Consider the following 9,086-nt stretch of genomic DNA (forward strand, 5'->3'; position numbering starts at 1 on the left):
CCAAGAAGTTTTCAGAAAACACATAAGTGAGGTATTTAGAGACAGAGTTTAGTGGCGAACCTGGGTTAATGGTTGGACTTGATGGTCTTAGAAGTAATTTCTAACCTTGATTCCTTCTTTCCTACATGATTCTTTGATTCTCCACCTGGAGATGTTGACCTAATAAGACAGCTGAAACATAATTGTATTGTAAACATGACATGGACACTTCTCAGTGCCAGCACAATAATGCAGAGCCCCATGGAGACAAAAAATTCAATATAACTGCTAAAGGGCTTCCTTATTCACAAGCAATAGTCAGGGAACCTGAGTGGAATCAGGAACTTTCATTGCCAACCCCTGCTTACCTTCCTCCTTTGAGATTTTATCTTTCCACTTATTTTTATTCTTTACAGGCCAGTTCCTCCCTTATAATCAAAGCTAAGAATAATTCTACATTAACTCATTCATTTTCACATACTTACTGATTTTCCTCCAAGCAGATTTTGTCAGTTTTCAAGATGTAAAATACCCTGAAGCTCCCACTGCCAGAGTATTAATTCAGATCACAGGATCACATGGCTGACCCAGAAGTTACTAAACTTCCTTGCTCAGTGACTTAATTATATCTGAGAGGTGACTGGTGCTTGCCAGCTTTCACACATTGACAATGTTGCTCTTCAGTGAACATTATTCACTCATCCCCTGAACTCTGCTCCAACCCAGGGTAGACAACCTCAGTGGACAGATTGTGTTTAGTGATTTGAGTTGAGTTTAATCAACTACTTTTAAAGATTAGACATAACAGGGTTGTAAGATGCTCTGAAGAGGTAATTTTGTTTTCAAAATTTTATTATAGTTAATATATTCAATAAAAATATTTAATTTATTTAATATTTATTCCCCATTCCTCACCACTTTTCCTTTCTCTGTGACATTTTTAAAATACAGGTAATAATTTCTATTATTGGAAGATCTTTTAGAACCTAATATCATTAAGCCAGTATAAATTGTGAGACAGAATGAAAACACAAGAAATCTGGTGATTATCTATCTCATATGCTCTCTATCATCTATTGGTATTTCTAAGACAACTATCTTTGTGCTATCTAAGCACTGTAATATTATACAATCACTTGCAAGTTGTATCTAAGTGCAGTGGGTTTTACTTATTAATAACGTAGCACTTATCTTCAAAGTGCTTCACAAACTAATTAATTCTCCCAGCACCTTCTCCCTGTCAGGCAGGTGAGACAACTATTCTTCCCATTAAACATATCATCCTGATTATTACTTGAGGAAATAAGGTTAAGTTACTCCTCCTATCTCCCAGAATAGACAGTGAGTGCTTGGAAGATAATTATTAAGGAACAGGGTTTTTACTTGATTTGAGACCACCTCAAAGTCCCTCACATCTGGCCAACATCACTGGTAACAAAATAATTATGTGCTTCTTTAAAAATTATCATGGGATTCTTTGTCTGAGACTGAATGGTTTTTGTTTGTTTGTTTTTATTCTGACCAACCAGCTCCAATCTGCTGTGTGAGTCATCCACATGCATAGAGTTTGTGAAATGACTTGCATTGAGTTGACTGCTTCAGTTTTATGTGCTCCATTATGTTGGCATTATTCCTCAGCCAGGCAATTCCTGCATTTGAGTATCTGCATCTTCCAGGTAAGGAAAAGACATGGGAAAGATATTTAACAACCATGAAGAAAAATAAATTGTAATAACAGGGTCTACTTGTTAAATCATTCTAATTCCTTGATCATTCAAAAACATTTCTGCCTCATCAGACTGTTCCCAGCTCTATCACTCTGTTTTATCTGAGGGTATGGATACCTCAGGACATGTGAATATACGTTTAAGAACTAATTCCACTCCTCAGAGTTTCACTGGCTAGCTTGGAATTAGGATCATGCCATGGGATATTGCGTAACTATTGGCAATAACTAATGACAATCATCAGAGGAGGTAGTTCCAGGAGGTAAACAAAGATAAAGGCATAACAGTTGCCCAAGTGAAGGAGGTCTTATATTAATTACCCCCATACAACACAGCAGCATTATCAAGCTGTAGGGTGGCCCGAAAGCTCCTTAAGCTCCAATTTATTGTGTAAGCATGGCACAGTGGGCAGAAATCCACCAGCTGCCTCCTTGGAGGAGAGCACCTTCCTCAGGGTCCCTGCCAACAGAAACATTATGCAGCAGGATTAAAATGTGTTTTAATTATTTGCTGAAGGTCAACATGACAGTGTAGCCATGAAGTATATACAGACACATACAGACACACATAACTTTATTCCTACAGAATTAAAAACATGAGAAATTGGATATTGGCACACCTGTGTTCTATAAGGATGAAGAGGGAACTTCAAAAGGCTGGTTTGAGTTTCAGGAAAACACTCCAAGCCTTTGAGGTAAAATTCATCTGCCCTAACTTGGACGTCTTAAAACTAAACAACTGAGTCTGAGCTCATCACTCCATGCTCCCTTCGTGGGGAGAAATGGGCACCTGCAGAGTGTAATTCATCTTATCCCATCACAGGTGTCTGGGAGAGACTGGATGAGCCACTCCCTGGAGGTCCCCATGTGTCTCTGCTGCCTCTGAGGACAGCCCAGCTCAGGTTTAGACATTTAAATTTTTGATACATAACATTCATTCTGTGAGATGAATTCCACCCTTATATCCTCCTCTCAGGCTTGATTCCAGCCCCTTTGCAACCAGTTGGTGTTGACATGGAAAATGTAGAACAGGGTCAGTGAGTACCTGGGGCTTTTCTGCTGCTTTTCCCTCTAGGACAGAGTTCCAGAAATAAAGTGGCCCAAGAATAGGAAGGAAAAGAACAACTTCTTCCTCCCAAAAACCAGGCAAAATTTGTGACATCCTGTAATTTATTAAATGAGGGGCTTGCTGGCAGGACCTTCTCCATTTGATATTTCCTCACTGAACCTCAATTCACAGACTCTGTTTTAGCAGGTGAGTAATGTCTTTGACTCCAGGAAGATCACAGGGCCAGTGAAAGTTGGGTACATACATAAATGTTTTCAGGATCAGGCACATATAAATTAATTAGAATTACGTATTTAAATAGCTTTGTGGATCTTGGCCTTTGTTCCTGACCTTCATCATCTGAGGCCTGAGTCTGCAGCCTTCATGGAACACAATACCAGACATTCATTTTCTGTTTGTAAGGGTGATGCTGAAGAGGAAAGGGAGAAGGAAGCAAGACACTTTTACAGTTTTGACTGGGCATTTTGATCATGATTTTAGTGGCAAGACATTTAGATTGTTCCTGAAATGTTTCTATTTATGCAAAAATGCTGGAAACTTTATTTCAGGGGAAAAAAAAAAAAAAGGAAAAGTATTTGCCAGAGGAGGTCTGAGCTTTGAAAGGAGATGAGGGTACTCTTTGCATTTCTATGCATTTATTTGCATAAATACACAGAAACTGGGGGGAACACATGGCAACTTTCAGCCTATTTCCAGTCAAGCTGTTAAGTCACTCATGAATCTGCTTTAACTGTAATAAATTTTAACTGTATAGAATTAGCTTTGCATAGACTTCTTCTGTAAAGACTATTCCTGTTCTGTTTGCACAGCACTTAGAACAAAAACATAATAAAAGCAAGAGCACAGGCACACACACAAAATTTATTTTCTGTGCCCAAATCAATGGAAAGTAGAGAAACCACAATAATTCACCCACTTTCATCTCACGGAAAACCCTTTTCTCCACATGTCAGAAGAGTTAAGTCTTGCAAAGAGTCCCTCTCTAACACCTTCCTATGTCTCAATTTAAAATGAGAACTTCAAGGTCAGTGGAAACAGCAACATAAAAGCACCCAATTCTTGCTAAGGCAGCCTGGAATGGTGGGTGGGCCATTTCTCAGGTGAGAAAAGGCAAGCTGCAAAGCAAATACCTGAGGTGACTTCTCCTTGTTTGAGTCTGCTACCCTTAGGGCTGTGTTCTTTTGGCTGGGGATATCTGTTGATCTTACCTCTTAACAGTAATTATGCCAGACAGCTTTTTGGCTTTCAGTTCTGCTCCATAGGTAACATAAATCATACAAATTATTACCACAATGCTAAACTGTAATTACCCACAGACCCTGACATGCTAAAAGGTGTATTAATTTGATAATATAATAAATACGTTACTGCATAAAACTATAATTATTACTTCAAAATTGACACTTATACCAGCTTGACTTTTTTTTTCCCCCAGCAGGCAACTCAATTGTACATTGACCAATACCAGAAATGCTATTTGAATTCAGTGAGACATATTGAGGTGTAATTTGGTAACATGTGGGAGGCCTCTCTTAAAGGAAAATGTCACTAGAGTTAGTTTGGGTTTTAGAAGTTATAATTCCATGAAGCAATAAATTACTCTGTAGTTCAAGAGGAAAAATATATCTGACAAATAGCCCAGGAAATGGGAATAATATCAACATATCTATCAAATAGCCCAGGAAATGGGGACAATATCAACAAAATACCTAAAATGTTACCAATGGGGAAAATAATTCACATAATAACGTAAATAAACACCCTTATTTATGTTGCTTCAAATGCTGCTGGGGAAAAAAAGTGACTGACACTATAGGAGGAAATTCTACTTTTTTTTTTTGCATGGAAAAACTGACAAACACATCTGTGGGAAAGACCGAGGTCCCAATTCTGCAACTGTTTGGGTGTGGACAAGCCCTGGCACAGCTCCCAGGTTTATTTTATTCAGTGACTGCCTAATGTAAAATGCATAAACAAGCCTGGGAACAGAGGTTGTAATCCAGACCTGCTCCTGCTCAGCTCAGCAGCCCAACTGCAGTAACACCAGCTCAGGATCCTGTTTCCCATTTTCTTTATATTTTGTGTCTTCCACGTGGTCAATATAAACTTTTAGGAAGTGAGTCTTATATGTTCAAGCCTTCTTAAACTCAGGATAAAAATGAGCTCACTTCTTGCTCCTGGTTGACCCCTTTAACTGCTGGTGAATGTGAAGGACGCAGCCCTACACACCTCTGCTGGGATGTGTGGGATTAATATTTATACACTGAGTGGTTTCTGTGACAGTTCCTCTTTAAGTTTGTTATTGGGATCTTAAAATGTGTAGTTAAAGGAAATCTTCAAAAGTATTTTTTTCCCAAGTTTTCTTTTTAAAAACCTGAATACTGGTGATTTTTCAAGTTTTCCCCTCATGTTTTATCCCCATTTATACTTTGGCTTGCAGAAGGAGGGGGGGGAAAGTATCAAAGGAGAAGGGAATATCAAGTTTATTTCAAGTTTTTATTTCTGGGTGGTATTGCTATCATTTAACTTTATGTATTTACACTTAGACCAGTTGCCATAGGCATACTCTATATTCAAAGGACAGCTAAAGGCATCTTTGGAAGAGTTAAATCAGAGGATCTTCATTCTGCAGGTGTTTCCATTACAAAAAAAAGTGAGACTGATAATTAACTCAGTAAGCCTCATCCAAAATTTCTAGTTTATTTTCATTGTCAATCTAGAAATAAAGGAAGGGGAAGCATTGCTCAGAAGGAAGAAGTGAAAACTGGAGGAGAAATTAAGAATAAAAATACTAGAATATTAATATAATAAAAGTACTTGAAAACAGCTTTGTCTTTTTTCTGCGGCAAAAGAAATATGTAAATGTGTCTGTTGAAAGACCTTAAAGTGTCTCCCATTTGCATGTTTTTTAGAATACTTGAAAAATAAAATCCAATAAAAATTTATTGAGGGAAGGTTAGTTTGGTATCAGAAACATTTGCCACAGAAGCAGAAAACCTTACTGCAGTACCCTTGACCTCTGTTAAGAATGGATTTTTTTTCTACCTGCTTGCAAGATAAGTATATTTCCAAATGTGATGGATGGTGGGATGATACCTATTTTGAAGAATATTCATACTGATGCTTGAGACCATACAAAGGAGTGAAAAGGCCCTGATTCTCTTTATGTAAATCTTTGTTCAACTTCTGTGTAAATAGTCTTAACAAGGTGAGCTCCTGGGTTGCAGCTAAGGGCCAGTGAAAATGAATGTTGTGCAGCTTTATCATTACCTTTAGTTGTTGCTCCTCCACTGACCAGGTTGAATGATGCAAACAGGTCACTGAAACTGCCTGGCAGACACTCTTCACCTGGCTTAGTGCATGTATTATATAGGGCTTTATTGACATGGTTCTCCTCAAATTCCAGTTTGGAATTTAATGATAGCTTTGGCAGAGCTTCTGGTGACTTTCATCCAGTTGGAACAAAAGGTGAACATGTGTGGGGAGAGCAGGAAGAGAAGATTGCCACAGTATCATCACTATTTTCAATGAAACATGAGCTGAAAAACCACCATTTTGGTGCTGGGATCTGGGTAGAATTATTGGCCAAAACTGGAAAAAACACTGGGGCAAAAGGAAAAAAGTAGTAAAAAAAAATCCATAAAAGTATATGGTAGATTGGTACAGAAGACATGAAACAGGCTGTTGGAAGTTGCCTAACTTGGAAAAAATATTAGGACTAAAACTTGGAGGTTTAAAGGCTGTCTGTGTTAACTTCTTAGATAAGTTCTTAGAGAGCAGCTACTGCATGCTGGAGCCTGGAGAATCCTGGAATCACAGAACCAATTAGGTTGAAAAAACCTTCGAAAAGCCCAATCTTTAACCCAGCATTGCCAAGCCCACAATGTCACCAAGTGTCACATCTACATGTCTTAAACACCTCTGGGGATGGAGACTCAACTGCTTCCCTGGGCACCCTGTTCCAATGCCTGACAACCCTTTTGGAGAAGAAATTATCCTGATTATCCAATATAAACCTCCCCTGGCTCTGCTTGGGGCCAGTTAGTCTTATGGCTTGTTTTTTGGGAGAAGAGCCTGAGCTCAGTGTGTCTACAGCCTCCTGTCAGGCAGTTGTAGAGAGCAAGAAAGTCCCCCCCCCCAAACCTCCTTCTCTCCAGGCTAAATAAGGTGAATTCTAATAAATTTCCAAATTACAGGATACATGAATGTGGCTTTTTGACTGAATTTTTTATTCCTTCTGCTCATAGATAATTTTGGCTTCGGCAGGTTGCTTGCTTGAATTCACATGCCGACAGTAAATATGATGTTACAGAAAGTCTTAAACATATTTACCTGTCTTAGGTTTTTTCCTATGTAAGTGATTATTGCAATAATTTTGATGAATCATGTTGTTTGATAGAAATAACAGCTTACATACACAACTGGAATTTCCTTTTCCTCTTACAGCACTTTGGGGGAAGGAGGGAAGAAAATAAAAAGGTAGATGTGATTACTTAAATCTACCTTTTTAATAATGTGGTAGACAGCAATGATGATGTGATTCATTACTTGCCTATAATGTTAATTATACATTATTAGCTGTTTCACTGTATGATAGCTGGCAATTGGTGATATGATTCATGAAGTGCTATTGTTAAGCCAATCTGAAAATCTGTTTGATTCAGGTTAAAAGAAAGGGCGATAGGTCATAAGAAGTTGAAAAAAAAAAGAGAGAGAGAGAGAGAATAAAGAAAAGACACCGACATAATTTGCGGTTCTATTTTTATATGAACAACAAGGTTTACAGTGAAGAGCTGTTGGATACAGTTTCGGTGAGCAAGGATTTTGCAGAGAGATTAGATCAGTTACAAATTGCTAAATCTGATGACTTAGATAAAAATTTAACCAGAGGCTTTGAAAGAGGTAGAACATGTTTCTGTGGAGAAGTGATTGCCCCGTGTTTCCGAGATAGAGCTAATCAGAGAGGGCCGCACTGGCTGCATCCTCAGTAAAAACTGAGCAGGGGAGAAATTGTTAATTTGAGAATGGAGATGGTTTCCAGGCTGAAAACTGCATTTCACCCTCCAAATGCACCCTATATTTTGGGGAACCCCCAGAAGGCAGTCCTGCAACTGTAATACAACATGTTCCCTTCCAATGTATCTCTATCACATCTGCGTTACCAGCTGAATAAACTAAATAAAACAATTGTTCCCTCCTCCACATTCTTTGTAAGATTCCAAAACCTTTTCCCATTTCCACAGAAAAACCACCAACTTTAACCAACCACTTAAAAACCCCAAAGAAACAGATTTTGCCCAGAGATAGCAAATACTCCCAAGGTTAAACATTCATTCCAGGCTGGTTCATATCTGCACTTTATCTGAGCTAGCAAGAGGAATTGAAGCTTCATCCTTCTTGCTCCAGCAGGCACCAGCTCAGGCAGAATGGACCTCATCCTTTCTCTCATGTAAGTCAAAAGTGAGTTATAGATCTGAGCTTCTGCTTTCCAGTAAAGGCACTGTCCATAAAGGCTCATCTCACAAACAGATTGCAATTCCTAGGAGTAAACACTACCTGGTTAGGAACAATTTGTTAAATAAAGTAATAAATCTGCGACAAAAAAAATTTAAACAATCAAAGTCAAAAAACAATACAAACAAGTATTTTTTTCTTTCATTCATTTTATTACCCCTGTAAGTCTTGGGGGAAAGAGTTAAGATGAATGTTATATCACATTATTCTCAAAAGGATTTATGTCTTCTCTTATCCCAGATAAGGCTCCTAAGGAATGAGATAAATCACACTGACCACACAGTTCTCTCATCCATTTCCTCACATACCCAGCTCTTGTGTGCAGCAACAACCCTTGAAAAAATGTTTTCAGAGAAGGTAAGTGTGGTGTTTCCAGAACTTCAATTGGATTAAAATATAGGACATAGAAATCCTTCATGGAAACTTTTTAAGACTATTTGCTGCTATTAAGGAAATAGTTTTAGAGGACAAAGATAGGACTGGGAGCTAGGAATTCCTGAGTACTGTCTCCAGCACTGTCTTGACTGTCTATTGCCTACATATCACAGTGATTGTGTGATTTATTTATAAAACATAGATTAGATTAACCCAAACAAGATTAAATTAGATAGAACGAGTCACTTAAACTCTCACTGACTATTTCCTCATCTGTAAACCAGTGATATCTGTATTTACCTATTACATGGTGACTTTGAGGATTACTTAATCTCCCTGAAGAATTATCATGATTATCATTAATCTGGAACACACAAAACAAGTCCCGATAAGGAAACAAGCTAGTGAATCAGCTGAAGTGGA

General features: G+C 38.2%; 1 long non-coding RNA gene across 1 annotated transcript; it reads left to right on the forward strand.

Annotated features, from left to right (window-relative positions):
* The first annotated feature begins 1,512 nt into the window (after window positions 1-1,512).
* On the forward strand, window positions 1,513-2,873 carry LOC135458126 (uncharacterized). The gene is made up of 4 exons (XR_010442855.1): window positions 1,513-1,655; window positions 2,292-2,400; window positions 2,529-2,607; window positions 2,781-2,873. It is a non-coding gene; the product is annotated as an uncharacterized LOC135458126 (long non-coding RNA).
* The last annotated feature ends 6,213 nt before the right edge of the window (window positions 2,874-9,086 follow it).

Source organism: Zonotrichia leucophrys, chromosome 1A (genome assembly GCF_028769735.1).
Source record: "Zonotrichia leucophrys gambelii isolate GWCS_2022_RI chromosome 1A, RI_Zleu_2.0, whole genome shotgun sequence".
NCBI classification, from domain to species: domain Eukaryota; kingdom Metazoa; phylum Chordata; class Aves; order Passeriformes; family Passerellidae; genus Zonotrichia; species Zonotrichia leucophrys.